At 47.1% G+C, this 21730-nt stretch overlaps 2 long non-coding RNA genes across 4 annotated transcripts; both read right to left on the reverse strand.

The window, feature by feature from the left end:
- Nucleotides 1-2018: 2018 nt before the first annotated feature.
- LOC129145133 (uncharacterized) lies at nt 2019-9636 on the reverse strand. Its single transcript, XR_008550238.1, has 3 exons — nt 9535-9636; nt 3290-3404; nt 2019-2115 (listed from the first exon to the last, which is right to left on the reverse strand). It is a non-coding gene; the product is annotated as an uncharacterized LOC129145133 (long non-coding RNA).
- Nucleotides 9637-10056: 420 nt separating this feature from the next.
- LOC119235947 (uncharacterized) lies at nt 10057-20965 on the reverse strand. 3 transcript variants are annotated; one of them, XR_005122953.2, is made up of 4 exons: nt 20851-20965; nt 20033-20052; nt 14370-14461; nt 10057-12497 (listed from the first exon to the last, which is right to left on the reverse strand). It is a non-coding gene; the product is annotated as an uncharacterized LOC119235947 (long non-coding RNA). The 3 variants fall into 3 exon arrangements; XR_008550236.1 differs by lacking the exon at nt 20033-20052; XR_008550237.1 differs by lacking the exons at nt 20033-20052; nt 20851-20965 and adding an exon at nt 16068-16346.
- Between the last annotated feature and the right edge of the window lie 765 nt (nt 20966-21730).

Below are 21730 nucleotides of genomic sequence, written 5' to 3' on the forward strand. Positions count from 1 at the left end.
TCATACTTCGTGTAGGTGCCCTGCGACTAGTCAATGAACTTCAGCCAAGTCCACCTTTCTCTGCCTCAGCCTGTTTTTCAGCCAAGAAAATGTAACTCCTTAGTTTTCAACTCTGGTCCCCCAAAACTATATAACATCATTTCTTTTCTTAATCTGGAAAGTAGATTTGAGTCTATCTCCGAACTCCTTCCTTGCCAGTTGAGTTGAAATAAAGCTGATTTCTCATTTCAAAAGCCTGGTGTCCTCCTTTGATCCATGCACATCAGGTGGAAACTCATTTCTCCATAACAAGGAGACCTAGTGTCAGGGAGGCCTAGGGAAAGACACCCACTCCAGCAAGAGGAAAACATCCTGCAGCTCTGAAAGATTTGGGTGCACTCTAGGACAGGAAGATTCCACTGAGGCGCTAGTCCATGGCTCTCCATGGAGAACATGCAGGGCTCAGCACAGAAAGTGCTCTCTGGAGTGTCCTACCATTGATCACTCAATCAGTTAACATCCTCTCTCACTGCTGTGTTACTCACACTGCTGACCACTTCCTCCTGGAAGCTCACTCCTATCTTGACTTCCGTGACCCCAACTCAGTGGTAGGAAAAACTATGATTATTCTCCTGCGAAAATTAAAGTTTAACAATCAACAGGAGTTACTGGTTTGACATTCAAAAGCTAGAGCAGGAAATACTGGCACACAGGGGTCAAAGGTCAAGGTCAACATTGCCAACACCTGCAACACCTGGAAGTAGGTCATCAGTCTTGCTTATATTTGTTGCCATATTATAAATGTGTGTTTGTCTGCAGCTAATGCTGAGTCATTCAAATAAAATGAATGTATGTAAATACACACACACAGTATGCGTATGCTTTATTGAAATCCTATGAGTGGTGTTCTAAGAAATAATAAGTTTCAGAAGCAAAATAAGTCCCTAAAGTGGCAGTTTTGACATGTTATTTGAATACTGCCCAATTATGTTACCTGGTATTCTGATGTGTTTGGATATTTCCTGGAGACTACATTTCTTTTTAAAGCAAAAGATTGTCATCATTAAAAGGAAGTATTATGAAGCAATGTGTACGCTAATACCCAACATGAAAATGTGTTTGGACACACTCTTAATTCAACCAGCGTCAATGCAAAATGAAATAAGTTTTTCTACGTCTGGAGAAGGGATGAGAAGCACAATTGAGAAATGTTACAGAGATGAAACTTCAAAGAATGTTTTCAAATTCCAAAAGATATTAACTAATCTTTGAGATCTGGGTATGAGATATGAGAATTCCAGGAAATTCTCAGAGTTCCTGAAATCATACGTATTCTGTATTTTTCCTAATACTTTATTTATGTGTTTTGAAAAAACAATTATTGACCATAATGATAAACAGTGAGCATTTTCCTGTAAGAGGGTTATATTAAACGTTTCAGAATTTTTCTTTAAAAAAATCATTATAGATGCATGGTTTATTATGATTTTGAGTCAATATACTCTGACAGGATGATATATTTCAATAACATGTAAAATGACTTCTATCTTTTTTAAAATTTATTATTTATTTATTTATTTTTTAAAGATTTATTTTTATTTATTTATGCAAGCACTGGGTATAATCAGAAGCGCGGGAGGGTGAGACAATTCACCAGAATCACAGCGGGGAGCAGAGCAGGCAGAAGGACCGAAGTACACTGCTGAGGGGAGCAGTGGGTGGCAGGAGAGGTCTGCGCGCCATGTGGGACCCTCCTCCGGCGGCCAGGGAGCAGCCAGGGAGCAGCCGGGGATCAAACTGGCACTGCAGAGGCTGTGAGCAGCTTTGCAACCCAGCACTCAACCACTGCGCCACCGGGGAGGCCCATGACTTCTATCTTATATAGACATTTGATAGTAAACAAGATATAAAATGGGAACACTAACTCAAAGTGAATGCTCAATAAAAGTCATTTTTGAAATGGAATGTTACCGGCATCTCTCTTCTGACCTGTGCCTGGGTCACCGTGCTGCCCAGAGAGATCTCCTCCTGAAGTGACAACTCAACCTGTTGTTCCTTTTTGAAATCCTCCCGGCAACCAAATACCTTCATCAATGTTTCCCTAAATGCATCCTTCATCGCTTTGGAAAAAAAAATCTGGAAAACATTTGTTGACATAAACGTTAGAAACGTCTTTGAAGGCTCCTCTCCAGCAGCAAGGAAAACAAAGGAGAACATAAACAACTGGGACTACATCAAACTAAAAAGCTTCTGTACAATGAAAGAGACACTAACCAAAACCTACTGAATGGCAGGAAATATTTGTACACTCTATAACTGATAAGGGACTGATAGCGATGATCTACAAAGAGCTCATACAACTCAACAAAAACAAAACAATCCAATCCAAAAATGGGCAAGAGAGCTGAATAGGCACTTCTCCAAAGAAGACATGCAGATGGCCAACAGGCATATGTGAAATGTTCATCATCACATGATCAGGGAAATTAATAACTACAATGAGATACCACCTCACACCTGTGAGAATGGCTCATATTTATATTTTTTTAAAGATTTATTTATGTATACAAAAGCTGGGGTACAGGCCAGAAATGTGGGGGCGGGGGTGAGAGGATCCACCAGAGACAGAGTGGGGAACAGAACAGGCAGACTGACTGAAATACACTGCTGAGGGCAGCAGCAGGCAAGTCAGGAGAGGTCTGCTGTGCCATGTGGGTTTCTCCCTGGCCGGCCGGGATTGAACTCATACTGCAGAGTCTGTGGATTGCTTCATAGTGTGGTGCTTAACCCCTTGCACCACCAGGGAGGCCAATGGCTCATATTTAAAACGACGACAACGACAGAAAAAAATGCTGGTGAGGGTATGAGAAAAAGGAGCCCTCTTACACTGTTGGTGGAAATGTAGACTCTCCAGCCCCTATGGAAAGCTTTGTGAAGGTTCTTCAAAAGATAAAAATGGAGGAGCCGCATGACCCAGCAATTCTAGTCCTAGGTATCTCCCCAAAGGACACTAAAAACCACTAATTTGAAAGGAAAACTGAACTATGTTTATTGCAGCACTACTTACAATAGCCAAGCTATGGAAACAATCCAAATGCCCCAGAATAGACAAATGGATCCAGAAGATGTGGTCTATATACCCAACGGAATACTGCTTGGTGATCGAAAAAGATAAACTCACACCATTTGCAGCAACATGAATGGAGCTGGAAGGGATTATGCTAAGCAAAATAAATCAGAAGGAGAAATAAATACCAGAGGGTTTCACTTATATGTAGAATATAGAAAAAACAAAGGGTCAAAGACAAACCTTGAAAGCTGATCATAGATCTGAGGCATCCAGGAGGAGGGGGTGGTGGGGAGCATAATGGACCATGGTGGAGGAGTACAGGAGGAGGACCACACCTGAGGGAAGAAATTCCATACTGCCAAAAAATTAACAAGAATGTAGGAAAAAGTTACTCAAAAAGTTAATTAAAAAGAAAATGAAAAACACCTGGGAATTTCATAAAGGTAGCAGTTTGAGGAACCTCCTTCAAGGACACTATTAGAATCTCTGGGAGTGGGAATCTGCATATTTAAAACATCTTACGGATGATTTTTTAAAATCTTTTTTATATATTTTAATATACAAAAAATTATAAATACATCACCATCACAGAAAGCCACATAAAACATGATGATTAATGAATTGTAATAAAGTAGATAGCACCACGCCTGTCTGAAGATACACCCTTAGCCATTCACGCCAGAACCACACCTGCACCCTCCCAGTTCCAGCCCCTGCCCACCCTTGGCCTCCAGGAGTTCCAGTCAGCCTCTCACTTTGCTGGATTTTGCTTGTTTGTTTTACCGTTTTGACATTAAAAAAAAAAATCTTTGGTTCTCTGTTCACCTTTTTCTTCTTTTTTTTTTAAAGATTTATTTATTGGGCCTCCCTGGTGGCACAAGGGGTTAAACACCGTACTATGAAGCAATCTGCGACCTCTGCAGCCTGAGTTCAATACCCGGCTGGCCAGGGAGCAACCCACATGGGGCAGCAGACCTCTCCTGGCTAGTCCACTGCTCCCCTCAGCAGTGTACTTTGGTCAATCTGCCTGTTCTGTTCCCCACTCTGTCTCTGGTGAATCCTCTCAACCCTCGCACCTCTGGCCTGTTCCCCAGTTCTTATATGCATAAATAAATAAATCTTTTTTTTAAAGAAAGAGTTCTGCTGCGCCATGTGGGTTTCTCCCTGGCTGGGGATCTAACTTGTGCTGCAGCGGCTGCGGATAGTTTCATAGATTGTGTCTTAACCCCTTGCTCCACCAGAGAGGCTCTACCTTTTTCTTCTTGATGTAATTTATTTGTTAATGAAGGAGTCATTTGTGTTAGATAGTTTGCCACAGCCACTGCTAATTGCATCCCCATGGTGTAGGTAGACTGTTCCTCTGAGTTTTCTGCAAATTGGTAGTTGGATCTAAAGGTTTAATCAGATTCATATTTAATTTGGGGGCACAAGCCTACTTGTATAGGTGATGTGTGGTTGGTGATTTATGTTAGAGTGTTTTTCTCTCCCTCATTGTGTACATTTCCTGCCCCAGATCAGCAATCAATCCAGGTATCTCCGGGGAATACCTAGGAATCGAATTGCTAGTCATAAGGTAGATGAATGTTTAGCTTTCTAAGACACGATTAAAATTTTCTGAGGTGGTGTGCTCATTTACATGCTCATCAGCAATGCAGACCATTTCCAGTTGCTCTAAAACCTTACCAAGAGTTAATACTGTTTTATTTCAGCCATTCTAGGGGTATAATGTGAAATGTTATTTCATTGCCATTTGACTTGGAAGTTCTTTAACAACTTATGTTGGCCATTTATTTATCTTCTTTTGCGAAATGTCTAAGTCTTAACTTTACTTATCTTTTACTGTATAACAAACTACCAAAAGAGTTAGTGGTTAAGACAAAGCCATTTATTTGCTCAATATTTTGCACTCTGCTCTGGGCTGTTCTGAGCAGTACTTTTGCTTCATAAGATGCTAGCTACAGTTATCTGGAGGCTCAGTGTGGCTGAAAATCAAAGAGAACTTAACATACATGGCTGATGCCCCTGCTGGGATGTCTGGAACAGCAAAGGCTTAAACAGCAAGACGCTGACCAAGCATCTCTCTCCACTGTTGGTGGAAATGACAGAGTTCCTGAAATCATACATATTCTGTATTTTGCTGTATTTGGATATTGTGTACATTGACATAACCAGATCATTTTACATGGTGGCTCGGTGTTCCAAGATGGGGTATTTGGAGAAGATGAAACCCAATGTGTGAGAGCTTATCTTCTTGCATTGTGCTAGCAACAACGCTTATCTATCATGCTAGGATACATCTCGTGTCCAAGCCCAGAGTCCGCTAGAAGGCCAGGGCATATATGAGGAGGCATAGCTCATGGGAAACCACGAGTGTATGTCTACCATGAATCCTTTGCTCATTTCTAATTGGATTGTTTGTCTTTTTTATATTGCATTAGTTCTTTATGTACTCTGAATGCAAGTCCTTGATTAGATATTAATAAGTATTGTGAATATTTTTCCATGTCTGTGGCTTACCCATTTGTTTTCTTAAAGATGTCTCTTGGGAACATGAATTTTTAATTTTGATGAAATCTAATTTATAATTTTTTTAATAGGTAATGCTTTTTGGGTTCTAAGAACCCAACTTTTGCTAACCCCAAGGTGATGCTCCCTGTGTTTAGTGACATGTATACACCATTATAGTATCATGCAAAATAATTTCACTACTATAAAATGTCCTTGTGCTCCACTTATTCACCTTCCCTCTCCACAAACCTCTGGTAACCATTGATATTTTTACTGTCTCTGGTTTATTTTTACTGGTTTTGCCTTTTGTAATGTGAATCTCGACATTTGGCTTTTCTTCTCCAAATGCAGGTGCCTGACTGAAGCTTTAATGCTGAGTCATTCACTTCAATGAGGGCCAGCTGGAAGAAAGACAGTGCTGGCTCAACAAAAGCTGAACTCCAGACTTGTGAGCTCCCCGCCCCAATCTCAATAGGGCCCAGGTGTAATGTGTAATTTTCCAGGCATTGTAGGTAATAAACCTCTATTTTTTTCAAAGTTTCCTGATGGTTATTGCTGAAGAACATCTTATAGTCATAAAAAGAACTCCAAAGGCCCATCCTAATGGAATATTGGCTTGACAGCTAAAATATCTTTGGGAAACTCAACAAGATACAGGTGAATGTCCCCAGGCATTCTAGTCAATAGCATTATTATCAATGGCTGAGAGCAATGCAGGATACCTTTGTATAATATAGGTGGAGCCATATAGTATATCGTGTTTTCTTGGTGTAAGTTAAAGAAAAATTATCCTGCTTGGCATTAATTGGCTTTTTTGAATCTGTAGATTAATATCTTTCACCAGTTCAGCCAATGATGCTTCAAATATTACCTCTGTCTCATTCTCTGTCTTCATTCCTTCTGAGGTTCCAAATAAGCCTGTCAGATGTTTCTTATTTATTTTCCATGTCTTTTACCCTTCCGTCTGTATTATTTTTAAACTTTATGTCTCCCTATGCTCATTCCAATTGTTTCTTCTGATCTTTCTCCCAGTTCACCAGTTCTTTTTTCAGCCATGTCCAATCTGCCTTAAACTTGTCATTGAGGGCCTTCCCTGGTGGTGTAGGCAGTTGAGCACCGCACTGTGAAGCTGTCTGCAGCCTCTGTAGTGCCGGTTCGATCCCGGCCAGCTGGCAAGGGTCTCACATGGCACAGCAGACCTCTCCTGTCTCACCTGCTGCTCACCTCAGCAGTGTATTTCATCAGTCTGCCTGTTCTCTTCCCCGCTCTGTCTCTGGTGAATCCTCTCACTCTCCCGCACATCTGGCCTGTACCCTGGTTCTTGTATAAATAAATAAATCTTTTAAAAATAAAAAAAAAACCTTGTCATTGACTTCTTAATTTTGGTTATTATATTATTTGTTTCTAGCAGTTCAATTTGGCTCTTTGTTGTTTTTTTTTTAATATATATATATATATTTATTTTTTTAGAGGCATGTTTTTATTTATTTATTTGTTCATTCGTTTTGTTTATACATGCACTGGGTACAGTCAGAAGCGCGGGAGGGTGAGAGAATTCACCAGAGCCAGAGCGGGTTGCAGAGCAGGCAGAAGGACCAAAGTACACTGCTGAGGGGAGCAGCGGGCGGCAGGAGAGGTCTGCGCGCCATGTGGGACCCTCCTCCGGTGGCCGGGGAGCAGCCGGGGATTGAACCGGCGCTGCAGAGGCTGCGGGCAGCTTTGCAACCCAGCGCTCAACCGCTGCGCCACTGGGGAGACCCTCAATTTGGCTCTTTGAAGCTTCTATTGTCTCCCTCGATTCCCTGTACAAGTTAGTCTTTTATTTACTTAAACACGGTCATTTTATAGTATGTGTAAAAATAAGTCGTGTGTCTGAATTTTTTATAGGTATATTTTTGTTGCTGCTTATATCTTATTTTTTAAAAGATTTATTTTATTTACTTATCCATACAAGAGCTGGGGTGTAGGCCAGAGGTGCAGGAGGCTGAGAGGATTCCCCGCAGAGTGGGGAGCAGAACAGGCAGATTGACTAAATACACTGCTGAGGGGAGAAGAGAGAGAGACAGGAGAGGTCTGCTGCACCACGTGGGTCAGCTCCCTGACCAGGGATCCAAGTCACACTGCAGTGGCTGAAAATAGTTTCACAGTGCTGAGAAACTAAACCCTTGCACCACCTGGGAGGCCCTGCCTCTTATATTTTCTTGTCCTTGCCATGAGATCTTATTTTCTTGCATGTCTGATTATATTTTATTATGTGCTTGCCATTATACTTGAAACTTTATTTGTGTGATCAGTTTGGATAGGTGAAGGGAAGATGAAGTCATGTCCCTCCAAAGAATATTTCCATTTGCATTTTCCAGGGACCTGGAGGCACAGTCTGGTGTCACCTCAATCCCAGTTAAAGACTTGAGGTTGCAAACCACCCAGCAGATACAAACTAAGGCTGCAAGTAGTGGGGCTTGTTTACTTCTGGGGCAATGGCTCTTTGGGATCCCAATTTGTTGTCAAGAAAGTTTTCTATACGATCCTTCATTGTGCACTCTAGATTTTCATGTGTCCCTTGCACAGGGGAATCACAAATCAAGAATTCAAGAATTCAAGTTGTTCAGGTAACTTCTTATCCTCTGCTTATCCCAACATATCAACATTTTGGTTGTTTTCAATGGAAGAACTGATCTAAGTAACTTAACTTGATATTACCAGAAAAGTCTGCCAGATCCAAGACTCTATGGAAAATGGGGGTGATAGAGATGAAGTCATGTTTGCAGTTCTTGCAACCAGTAATAGATAAAGCCAGACTGCACACTGAGAACTATCTTATACAAAGCCTAGTGCCCTCTCTTAATTTACTCCCCGCACAACCTGGTACTCTCTTTGAGACTTGTTTCTCCATATGTAATGAAGAGGCCAGACCAGATGGTCTCTGAGGGCCCGTATATTCAAACATTCTCAGTGCGGGATTTCATGGTTTTTCAATCCTCTGACACCCATTCAGCCTCACCTTTACCTACAGTTCCAGGACTTAGTAGGCTTGGACCTGATACCTGAGGCAAGTCAAGGGGAATTCCCATGTCAGCCACAAAGGGGCAGTGATGTGCAGAGATGACAGCACCACCAAAGGCTTCTTGGAAAGTCTTGGCTTCTCACTGTCAGAGTAATGGGAGGATGATTTGAAGTCCCATGTTCCCTCTGCTTCATTTCATTGTCAAACTCTGGCTAATGCACAGAAGAAAATCATACCTTGTTCCTTCCCTTGAGGACCTTACGGTTCACCAAATACTTCTTTGTAGGTTAGACTTCGGTTGATTTTTCCACCCTCCTATCTTTGTTCCTGTTGTATCCCTTCCCCCATTATTAAAATTACATTTCCTCTCATTTTGAGAGTCATATCAGATGCTAACTCCTCCCTTAGCTTTCTGATAGCCTCCATCAGAAAACTCCCACCAACCCTGCCTCCCACCAACAGCCCAGCTGGGGTTTCAGAGGCTCCTTTCTCTACCCCAAACCCCAAGCCTTTGAGATTCATCTTTACACTTGCTGTTGGGAAAATGACAAGAGAAGCTTCCAGTTCTAACAACCAGTGAACCAAAGATGAAACCAGAAAAGCACCAGAAGAAAACCAGCAGGGTTTCTGATTAACTTTGGAGCTAAAAAGACCTTTCTATGACTCAAAACCAGAAACCATAAGGAAAAAGAAATAGAAACAGCTTTAAGCTTTTGAAGAAATTCTCAGCCTGATCCATAAGAAGATAACCACAAATTTTAAATATTTGAGATTCCATTTTTCGCCTATCAGATTGGCAGAAATCCAGAAGTATGAAAACATTTTCTGGTTGATACTGTGGAAAAGCAGACAAGATCATAGTGTGAGGGGAGGGAGATTCTGGGGCACAAAACCTGGAGCAGAGAAGACAGCAGTTTCTATCAAGACAGCTAGTTCTGTTGGGCAGAGTTCTGACCCAACCCTCGTGACTTACCTGTGCGTGATCCCAGGCAGGATGGCAGACTCTAGGAATATGGTGGGACTCCATGATTACATTCCATATGCAGCAAGAGAAATTTTGCAGATATGAAGTCCTGAATCAACTGATGTTAAGGACAAGAGGTTACCCTGAGTGGGCTGAGCAGAGAATTTCTCTGACTGGTCTCAGAACTCAGAGAGCTGAGCCTAAGGACTCACCTTGTCATGTGGAGAAAACTCTATGGGAAAGAATGGTGTTGTCTGGGAGCCGAGAGAGCGCCCAGCGGGTGACCAGCAAGAAACCAGAGACCTCAGTTTCAACAAGACCCTGGAAAGAAACCAATGAGCAAGAAACCACATCTGTAGTGACAGGAATGAGCCGCCAAAGCCTGAGTAGCAAACCCAGCCACATCACGCTGGGCTTCTGACCTGCAGACTGTGCACAGCAAAGGGGTGTTGTTTAAGTTTCGGGGGTTGTGGGAATTTGCTGTGCAGCTATAGAAACTACTATAATACCCATAACTCACTTGGTGGAATTTATTCTGCAAATATACATGCACACAAATGAAACAATATTGTGTGATTATTTACTACAGTATTGCTGTGATATTAACAAACAACAAACAAAAAACGACCCCACAAAACCTGGAAATGACTCAAACATCCATCAATAGGGAATTGAGTTAATTCTTTCCATGTATAAGATAGGATATTATGCAGTGACATAAAGGAAGGAGGAGGCTCTATTTGCTGAGGCTCTATTTGTTACCTTTTATGTAAAAAGGGCGTGCTGGCATAAAGAAACTGAAAGATGCCATGAGCTGCTAATAAAAAGCAGTGACCTGTCGAGGGTGAGGACAAGGGCTAAGGTAGGGTAAATGAGACACACCAGTCAGCGTGAGAATCTTTACTGTATGTGTCACGTAGATGTATGCATCTGCAAGGATAAAAGAATGAAAACTGAAATACATCTAATAGTTTTAAAATGAATCAGCGAGGCACTATCCTCCCAGCTTCCTCTGGGTCTGAGTTGGCCCCCAGCCCTTGTCCACGCAAGTTGGTTCTGGGGCACGTCTCTATGGAAATTTTGATCTCTGGCATTTCCTCCTCTTTCTGCCTTCTGCCCTGGGGGACCTAGAGACAGGGATTCCAATAGTCATGTCTGAGTGAGTCACGTCTCTGGGACTCAGTTTTCTCATCAGTGAAATGGGGATGACAATGCCTCAGAGGATTGTTGGAGGTAAATGAGATGATCCTTATCAAGTGACCAGCCCATAGAAGGTGCCCACAGCAGAAGCGCACACATTTGTGCTTGTTGGGATGTAGGAAGTCCTTGCAGAGGGGGTTTGTCCAGCACATAGTAGGTGGAAGGCGAGGAAAGCTCCCTACCTCTCCCATGGCTGTGGACTGTGACCCAGCGACTCCCCCTCTGTCTCTACTTCTTGAGTTGAAAACAAGAGCATTGGACTGAACAAGATCTTTCTTAGAGCTTAGAGCCCTCGGTGACCATGGGGGACTCACCCTCACTTCAGATACGGGTTAGTAGACCCAGAGGCAGTGGAGACCTGTTCAAGTCACAGGGCACGTCAGAGGCAGAGCCGGCACTGGTTCTGAAGGCCCCGGACTACCACCCAGGCCCTTGACCTGCACTCCTCTCTACCCAGGCACACCTGCATCCAGGCAGCCACGTGGTGGCACTCCCCTGGGACACCCCCATCTTCCCAACTTCTGACTCCTACTATAGAAGGGTTTCTGCCCACCCCACTGTGAGTTCAGGAGATCCAGCTCCCCTCTACTCCTCCCTAGCATCTGCCCCCACCATTAGGAGACATAGGGTGGCTGGCATGTAATACTGGGGTCCCCTGGAGAGAGCGCCCGTGGAGTGGGGAAAGGTAAGGGACAGGGTGGCTAGGAACCTTTAAGAATTTGGGCATTTATCACCTTTGGGGGGAGCTGCCTTACAATAGCCCCCCACTTCTGGTCTCTCACTGGAAGCTCCAAACCTCCCAGCGGGGTCTCTCACCTCAGCCTGCTGCTCACTCAGCTATTGGCCTTGAGGAGTTGCGCCCCTTCCCTGGGCCGGGGGTAGGGGTGGCTTGGGCAGGATCACCTTCACGAAGTCCCCACTGTACTCTCGTCCCTGAACTATGAGTGTCCTCAGACCCCGTGTCTTGTCTAATCACGACGAGCATGATGTCTAACACTGGAACCTTGACCCACCGAAGCAGTTTGCGTGTTTTTTAGCAGGTGTGCTTCCCACAGGTTCTGTCTTGGTCTCTCTTAGGGGCATTCTTGCACCGCCCTCGCCTGCACATCACCGCTCACCCCGGGACGTGTATGGGGCCTTTGTTCCTGCCCAAGGTGCACCCAGAGAGGTTCCTGACCTCTGACCACAGGCCACGTGACTCCAGACCTTGTGCTGGATTGACTCTGGCTTTAGCACCAGTTGACCCGAGAGGTGTGAGAGGGACTACGAGGGTTTCAGCTGTGTTGACTGGCTTGACGCCAGTGACGTCCGCTCAGGCACGGTTGCATCTGCTCGGCCTTGTCTGAGCTCCTTGTGTCTGTTTTGATTTCGGTTCGTTTAATAATAGCAGCCACTTATCATGCACTTGTGACGTGTCAGCACTGTCATCCAAGTGCTTACCTACACCCTAGTCACATCGCCTTCGCAGCCACTCTATGGGTTAGCGGTGCTTCCTTTTTCCACATGGAGAAACTGAGGCACAGAGAGCTTGAGAATCTTGCCCCGGGTTTCAGGGTTACGGAGGGGTAGGGGGGGATTTGAGCTACTCCCTCTGGTTCCTGAGTGCTGTGCTTGACCTCCGTGTTACGCTCCGCCGGCGCTGACGTGTGTGTGAGCCACTTCAGGATGCGTCCTCCTGGAGCCAGTCTGTTATGCTTTTGCCAACATGAGCTGCTCTGGGCTGGCTCAGTCTGCATCCAGCTGTGCGCACGCAAACTCTGGCCTTGCAGAGCCTGTAATGGAAGACCACCGTGTTCATTTTCTAGGGCTGCTGTCACAAAATTTCAGAAGTTTGGCTGCTTACAAACAACAGAAATTAATTTTCTCATAACTCTACAGGTCAGAAATTTCAAGTCAAATCAAGGTGTGGGCAGGGCTGCGTTCCCTCTGGAGGCTCTAGGGAAGAGGGGGTTCCACGCCTCCTCCAGCATCTGGTGGCCCCAGGTGCTCCTTGCCTTGGGACTGCACCACTCCTACCTCTGTGTGCAGGGTCACACCATCTCTTCTGTCTGTGTCCCTCTGTGTCTCCTACAAGAACATGTACCTGTGGATTTAGGGTCTACCCAGATATCCAGGATGATCTCACTTTAAGATCCTTAACCTAGGGGCTGCCCGGTGGCACAGCGGGGTTGAGCGCAGTGCTGTGAAGCTGTCCACAGTCTCTGCAGTGCCAGTTCGATTTCCAGCCAGCCAGGGAGATACCCACATGGCGCAGCAGACCTCTCCTGTCTCGCCTGCTGCTCCCCTCAGCAGTGTATTTCCATCTGTCTGCCTGCTTTGTTCCCCGCTCTGTCTCTAGTGAATCCCCTCACCCTCCCGTGCCTCTGGCCTGTACCCCAGTTCTTGTATAAATAAATAAAATCTTAAAAAAAATCAAGATCCTTAACTTAATCACACCTACGAGAACTCTTTCTATATAAGGTAACATGCACAGTTTCCAGGGATTGGGACAAGGACATATCTTTTGGGGTGACCCATATTCAACCATTACATCACTAGGGCCACAGCATAGTATTCCCTCCAGCTCTGAAAAGTGACTATTGGATTGGTTCACCCAACTATTGGGGCTTTATCACTTTCTTCTTGGAGATTAAAAAGTAAATCTGTACAAAGAACAAAATTAAAAATAGACAGTGGGGTTACACTAAACTATGAAGCTTCTGCACAGCAAAAGAAACCATCAACAAAGTGAGAAGATGACCTAAGGAGTGGAAAAGTTAACATCCAAAATATGTGGAAAATTCTTACAACTCAACAGTCAAAATAAATTAATTAATCTAAAAAAGACGTTAACAAATAACCTAATTTATTTATCTATTTTTAAAGATTTATTTATTTATGCATACAAGAGCTGGGGTACAGGCCAGAGATGCAGGGGGTGGGTGAGAGGATTCACCAGAGACAGAGTGGGAACAGAACAGGCAGACTGACTGAAATACACTGCTGAGGGGAGCAGCGGGCAAGATAGGAGAGGTCTGCTGTGCCATGTGGGTTGCTCCCTGGCAGGCCAGGGTTCGAACTCATGCTGCAGAGGCTGCAGATTGTTTCCTTGTGCGTTGTTTAACCCCCTGTGCTACCAGGGAGGCCCCAAATAACTCAATTTGAAAAATGGATAAAGGACCTGAATAGATAATTTTCCAAAGAAGACATACAAATGGCCAACAGATACACAAAAAGATGTTAAGCATCACTAGTTATCAGGGAAATGCAAACCAGAACCACAATGAGACCCTCCCTCACACCTGTCAGAATGGTTACTATAAAAAAAAAAAACAAAAACCAAGAGATAACAAGTACTGGTGAGGGGAAATGTAAATTGGCATGACCACTATGGAAAACAGTATGGAGCTTTCTCAAAAAATTAAAAATAGAACTACATATAATCCAGCAATCCCACTTCTGAGAATACATCTACGGGAATCAAAAACACTATGTCAAAGAGCTATCTGTACCTTCATGTTCATAGTAGCATTATTAAAAAAACAAGACATAGAATCTAAGTGTCTATCAGTGAATAAAAATCTAAAGAAATTGCATATATATATATATATATCATCTATACACCATGGAATACTATACAGCCATAAAAAGTGAAGAAATCTTACCTTGTTTGGACAACATTGACAGTATTATGCTAAGCGAAATAAGTCAGGCAGAGACAGAAAAATTGTGGCAGACTCTGGCTTTTTTGTGGGATCTAAAAAACCAAAACCATAAACAAACCCAAAGTGAAAAAAATACCAAACTCAAAGATAAAGGATCAAATCTGTGGTTACCAAAGGTGAGGGCTGGGTGAAGGGGAATTGAAGAAGGTGATTAAAAGGTACAAATGTCCAGTTATAAGCTAATGGAGTACTAGGGGTGCATGGGCAAATGATGGCCCTAGTTGTCACTACTATATGATGCTTATAAAAGTTGAGAGCAGATTGTAGGGTTTCTCAAGAAGAAAATTTTATCCTTTTCTTTTTATCTATATGAGATGATGGGTGATAACTAGACCTATTGCGGCAATGTTTTCATAATATATATAAATCAAACCATTATGTGGTGTACTGTAAACTTATACAATGATGCATGTCAGTTGTTTCTCAATAAAATTGGACAGGAAAAAACATAAAATGTGCTTGCAGCCACAGAAGAGTCTCCAGTAGTTTTCAGGAGTCATTTATGAATGCTCCTGGCTGGGAAGATCAGGACTTCCCGGAAACGTCAAATGAAGTGTGGAAATGTTTCTGTAAACAGGCACAGGAAGATAGTACCAGCTTTCTAAGATGTTTGGTGGTGATAACACCAAGTTTACTACAACTGGGGAGGCTGGCTTTCTTTCTTTCTTTCTTTCTTTCTTTCTTTCTTTCTTTCTTTCTTTCTTTCTTTCTTTCTTTCTTTCTTTCTTTTTTTCTCTCTCTCTCTCTCTCTCTCTCTTTCTCTCTTTCTTTCTTTCTTTCTTTCTCTCTTTCTTTCTTTCTTTCTTTCTTTCTTTCTTTCTTTCTTTCTTTCTTTCTTTCTTTCTTTCTTTCTTTCTTTCTTTCTTTCTTTCTTTCTTTCTTTCGATTTATTTGTGCATACAAGAAATGGGGTACAGGCCAGAGGTGTGGGGGAGTTGAGAGGATTCCTCAGAGACAGAGTGGGGAGCAGAACAGGCAGATGTACTGAAATACACTGCTGGGCCTCCCCGGTGGCGCAGCAGGTTGAGCCCTGTGCTGTGAAGCTGTCCACAGCCTCTGCAGCGCGGGTTCGATTCCCAGCTGGCCAGGGAGCTGCCCACATGGCACAGCAGACCTCTCCTGTCTCACCCGCTGCTCCCCTCAGCAGTGTCTTCAGTCCGTCTGCCTGTTCTGCTCCCCGCTCTGTCTCTGGTGAATTCTCTCACCCTCCTGCCCCTCTGAATGTACCCCAGTTCTTGTATAAATAAATAAATATTGGGAAAAAAAAAGAAATACACTGCTGAGGGGAGCAGTGGGCAAGACAGGAGAGGTCTGCTGTGCCATGCGGGCAGCTCCCTGGCCGGGCAGCTCCCTTGCCAGGGATCAAACCTGCGCTGCAGAGGCTGCGGACAGCTTCATAGTGCAGTGCTCAACCACCTGCACCACCAGGGAGGCCCAGGGGAGGCTTTCTTTAGTGAAAATGATACTGAATGGAAGGAGGGCAGGTAATTAAGAGAAGAAGGCTAGCCGTTAACTCCTAATATTGCAATCCTCCTGGCCTGCGGTTAAAAGAGACTAGTAATTTAGATATAGACGAAGAGGAAGAAACGGCATGATTGCTCAGCAAACAGACTTCACAAGGAAATGAGACGTACGCACCAAAGACCAGCGACAGGGAGATGTTGCAGAACAGGGAAAGCCGCGTTTCTCTCTTCTGCATTTCCCCACCTGCACCAGCAACTATTGACCACAAATTCTACCAGATAGCCCTGGAAGAGTTTCGGCTCCTGCAGATGTCCTGCCGTGTCCCCCACGCTGTGTGACCTGGGCAAGCCAGAAAAGTCTTAGTCTTGACCTTCCCAAGATAATAGGATTATCTGGGGAGAGGCCCATGCTTGGCACATGCTGGGCAAGCCAGATAACATGCTATCACTGGCAGGCCAGGGTCACTGCAAACTCAGGGTTCCTCCCCACTGCCGGAAATCCTCTGTGTCTCTCTGGCCGCTTGGCTGTGATAACTGTTTCCCATTTATTTCTGGAGCCTCCATCCCCTCCCCCACTTTGCTGTAACTTTCACCATCTCCACTGGAAACATAGAAACCACAGGAGAAAGTTCCTCTTATTGCAAGGCAATTCTACCAATCCACCTTCTCTTCTCTTCTGCCCTCAAATCATTGTCTCTGCTGCTATCAGAGACCAGCTCTGTCTTCCATGCTCTGGTCCCCTCCCCTCTTACTTTTATCAAGGTCTTTGCTCCTGGGTGATCCTCGCCCTGTGTCATCACTTCCTCCCTTTCGACCAGTCATTGCCGCCAGTGTTGAAACAGTTTTGTGTCCTCCATGTTTGGACTAAACCCTCCCTTGCCTCCCTCTTCTGCTCCAGTGCCTGCCCCATTTTGCTGCTTCCCTTTGTAGTGAACCTTCCTAAAAAGTCACCCGTCGTTGACTTTCTGGCTTGCCCAGGTCACACAGTGTGGGGGACACAGCAGGACCTCTGCAGGAGCCGATACTCTTCCAGGACTATCTGGTAGAGTTTGCGGTCATCGGTTGCTGGTGCAAGTGGGGAAATGCAGAAGTGAGAAACTCAGCTTTCCCTGTTCTGTCACATCTCCCTGTCGCTGGTCTTTGGTCAACCACAAATTGGTCTCCCCGAGTTACTGCCTCCCATTTGCTGTTTGACCCGTTAGAGGCCGGCTTCCACCCTCAGCCTTCCACCGAGACTGCGCTCATCACTGCTCCAGGGTCCTTTCGCCAGAACTTGTGGACACATCTCTGTTTTGAACTTACTCAACCTTTCCAGCAGCGTGTGTGTGTGTGTGTGTGTGCTTGCACACACACTTGTGTGTCTGAGGGTACTTGGATGAGTTCTTTATCTTTTAAAAATTTTTTTTAAGATTTATTTATTTATGCAAACAAGAGCTGGGGTACAGGCCAGAGATGCAGGGGGTGAGAGGATTCACCAGAGACAGAGTGGGGAGCAGAACAGGCAGATTGACTGAAATACACTGCTGAGGGGAGCAGCAGGAGAGTCAGGAAAGGTCTGCTTCCTGTTGTGGGTTGCTCTCTGGCTAGCCAGGGATCAAACTCATGCTGCAGAGGCTGTGGATTGCTTCATAGTGCATTGCTTACCCCCTTGTGCCACCAGGGAGGCCCTATCTTTTTTTTTTTTAAAGATTTATTTATGCATGCAAGAACTGGGGTGTAAGCCAGAGGTGCAGGGTCGGGGGAGGGTGAGAGGACTCACCAGAGACAGAGTGGGGAGCAGAACAGGCAGACTGACTGAAATACACTGCTGAGGGGAGAAGCAGGTGAGTCAGGAGAGGTCTGCTGTGCCATGTGGGTCAGCTCCCTTGCCAGGGATTGAACTTGTGCTGCAGTGGCTGGCGATAGCCTCATAGCACTGTCTTTAACCCCTGTGCCACCAAGGAGTCCAAGTTCTTACTTTGCACAAGACAAAATATTCAAGTTTCAAAATACCCCAGTGGCCTGTTGATCCAGAACCTCCTTCCGCTGCTCTCCTCTCCCCGGGATGCACCCGCCTGGTAGAGGCGGGTCATGTGGGAAATTAACCAGCCCCCTTCCCCATGTCTCTCTTTAAATCCCACGTCTGTGCAGTGAGATGGATTTAGGAACTGGTGAACTGGAGGCTTGGCCTGGGGACCGCCCTGCCGGTGGGAGAGAGCAGGTTCATAAATGAGCATGCGGAGCTCTCGGGCTCTGGGCCTCGCCTGTTCTTCTCGGCGCGTGGCTGTCCTTCAGAACACCTCTCTCCCACGAAACCAGGCTCGCTTTCAGAACTGATGAACGTCACTGTTGACCGTCTCCGTGCCCTTCATCCCCACACCTGGGGACCACTGAGTGGGAGCCAGTGGCCAGCTTTAGCAGATCCCGGTCTAACCAGCACAACTCAACCTGCAAGTACACGGTTGACAGGCCTCGCGAGGACACGGGACAAAGGGGCCACCCGCACACAGCATCCCATACAGCATTTCACACAGCCCAGCTCTCCTCCTTCTAGAAACAATGTCCTCTCAGCTTCTTGACATCTCCCTCATCTGGCTGTCCTCCTACCCCCCGGGCCGCTCCTGCTCAGTGCCCTGGCTACTCCCTCCTCTCCAACCTCTAACATGGCGTCTTGAGGCTCAGCCCTCCCGTGGCTTCTCCAGTCTGAGCTGGACACTCGCTGGGGTGAAAGCCGGCTGGCTCAGCCTCGCTTCTCAGTGGGAGCAGGAGCAGAGGAGCAGAGGCATCTCCTCTCTCTCAGCCTTTGACCCACTCTGCCGGTCCTGGAACCCCACCTCCAGGATGGGTCTGGAAAGGGTCCTTCTCTTGATCTCCACAGCCACCTGGCTTGTCCAGCCTCAGCAGCTCTAGCCTGGGTTACCCCGCTGCCTCCTGCCTGCCTCCGGCCGCACCGTTGCTCTGTAGACCTCTGTGCTCTGCAGAACGTCCGAGCGGGCTTTCAGGGGACTCCGGTGACAGCTTGACTGCATTTAAGCCTCTTCAGTGCCAGGAGACAGTTCAGCTCCTGACAGCAGCCTGCGGCCCGTGCCTGCAGCCTCCCTCCCGCCCTATAGTGACGCTGCCCCGGCTCTCTTCTGTTCTTCCAACAGACCAGCTCATGCCAGGGGTCAGGGGGTCGCTTGTGCTGACCTGACTAACCCAGATCTAGAATAGTCACTTTCTTCTCCTTTGTCTCATGCCATCTCCTCCCTGAGGCCTCCTTGGCCACCCGCCGCATGATCCAGGATCTACCGCATATTCCTGCTTTCCTAGCACTCTCCCTTGGGGAGGGATTGGTGTTTGTTTAATTACTAGTCTGCCTCACCGTCAGGTCGCCAACTTCGCCACGGCAGCACCTGCGTCTGTTTGGCGCAACCCTGCACATGCCTCGCCTAGCACAGCGCCTGGCACATAGTAAATGCTCAGTAAATACTCACTGAAGGGGAGAAAATCGGGAGCGCATGCCACGGCCTGGCGTGGTTTAGCCATTTCCACGTGGCGGCCAATCTTATCTCCCCCGAGCGCCAGCCGCCATGGCAACATTCTGTTGTCACCCAGCCCTGCAGGCAGTGACTTATAACATAGCCCTGCAGGCCTCAGGAAGTCCGACGTGTCAGGACACGGCCCAGCACACTACATCACTAGGCTTGGCCTGGCTCTCAGCCTCTGTTCCAGCATCACTGCTTCGAGTTCTGGCCATGTCCTGCTGACCACGGGGGGGCTCCAGGCGTCAAACAGTGTGTCCTGGGCCGCAGACCTGGGTCAAGCAGAACACAATGGGTTCTTGTCTTCCTGGAAGGCCCTGCTCAGCCTCCAGAGGAGAAAGGCCCATTCTGAGCACCCAGAGCAGCTGTGAGTTTGGGGAGGTGGAGGGGGGTGTTTGAATCCCAGGGGAAAGGAGAGGAGTGGGGTCTTTGCTGGGTCGTGTGACCTAAGCACATCACTTTCTGTTTCACCTTCTCCTACAGAGAGGAAGGAGCATGAAAGGGCCTTGGGGGAGCATCCAGGTCCAGAGGTCCCAGGTCGGCGGCTGCTCAGGGCCACGAGGGAGGAAGCACAGAGCCACCGCTGAGTCCCAGGCCTCCTGCCTCCTGGAGGCAAAAGGGCCCAAAGGGTCCTCACCTGTTGTTCTGCCCCAGGCCCTAGGACAAGAGTAAGACAGAGGGTCAGTTACCAGGGGGTAAGGGCCATGGAAAAGGAAACTGAGGTGTCCAGCTCCCTCCCAGCCCAGCCCTTTTCCTCTTCTCTCTGGCCAGAGAAACTGTGAGTCACGGGTGGGCTCAGCGCCAAGCTCAGTGATGACAAGGGACCCCCGAGCCGTGCCCTTGGCTCTGCTCTCTTCCCTAGTGGTGTTCCTGCCTTTCCTGCACAGACAGGCAAGGACAGACAGACCGCCATCACCCCCAAACAGACACAAATTCCTGCAGCATCCACACTAGAAAGACAAGCCAACAAGCTCACAAAAACAGGCGAAACACACACAGACAGAGATGCGTGACTGACAGAGGCAACATCCAAATAGATACACAGCGCAAAGCAGATGGACAGGTAAGTAGAGAGACAGCAGACTCAACATAGACAGACATTTAGGCAGGAACAGCTCACAGTCACCCCTGCACACACACATGCACACATAATCACGCACATGTTGCAGACTCACACAGGTGACCTACGGGGATGTCTTGGGGCAAAGGACAGGCCAGTCCCCTCGGGCAAGCCTCCAGCCCCAGGGCCCCACGAAACTGACAGAAGTGGGCACTCTGGGAAGGAGCACTTCTGAGGGCAGTCTCCATCTTGCCCTGGAGGGTAGAAGGTTCCAGTACGGAGAGGCCCCCCTTGCAGGAAGATGAAAGGGTGTTGAGACATCTGGTGGGTAGCTAAGGGCGACTGGGTGGGGGGAAGGGAGAGGACTTGTTTTGGCTGTGAGACTTGGGACAAACCTGCTTTCTGAGCCTCAGTTTCCCGCTAGGCACTGTGATCCCAGATCCCTGCAGGGAGCAGATGGTCCAGCTCCAGGGTGTGTGTTAGTGCCAATCCTGGGGCTCTAGGACATTGCTCCCCCACCCAACACCCCCTCCCCCAGGGCTGGACCCCCTTGGTGACTCACCACCCAGCGTCCCCTGGCAGGGGGTAACCCAGTCACAGATGCCCATTGTCCTGGCCCCTCCCCTCCCCCAGGACTGGGGAGGAGAGCAGGGAAGTGGGGGGGAGGGCAAAGGGAATCCCAGACAGGCATGCCCTCACCAGGGGTGGCATGTGGGGCTCAGGCCTGGGATGGGGCATCGGTCCAGGTGTTGTCTCTTTCATCTTTCCTGCTGTTGGAGTCCTCTGGCTGGGACCCAAGCTGTTGGTTGCGCAAGGGAAGGTAAAAGGTGACAGCAGGCCTGGTGGGACAGAAGCCCCATTGTTTGGGGCCCAGACCCGCCCAGGGGGGAGAGGAAGGGCTTTTGCTTAGGGCAGGAAGGGGGGCTCTGCAGGGGGTGCCAGCTGGCAGGGCTCTTGCCTTTGGGCCCTGGAGGGAGACAGGTGCCAAGCAGGATGCCCTCGGGGCTGCAGGGGTGCTTGTCAAGTGTGCCCAGGCAGAGCAGGAGGGAGGGCAAACCCCGAGAGGGGTCAGCGAGCAGGAGGCGGCCCTCGGCACACCCACACTGCCCAAGCTCGGCGGCTGCAGGCGTCTGCAGGGTCCTAAACCATCCTCTCCGGATGCCGATCATTCCTGGGAACTGAAGAGATCTGGGGGTAGTGGGCAGCCTGGGGGCACCCAGCGCACGGATGTGCCTGGCTGCTTTCTTCACTGAGGAGTCAAAGGGGGGCTTGGAA

The sequence above is a fragment of the Talpa occidentalis genome, unplaced genomic scaffold (genome assembly GCF_014898055.3).
Source record: "Talpa occidentalis isolate TD23 unplaced genomic scaffold, MPIMG_talOcc4v2.1 talOcc4.9, whole genome shotgun sequence".
Classification (NCBI taxonomy): domain Eukaryota; kingdom Metazoa; phylum Chordata; class Mammalia; order Eulipotyphla; family Talpidae; genus Talpa; species Talpa occidentalis.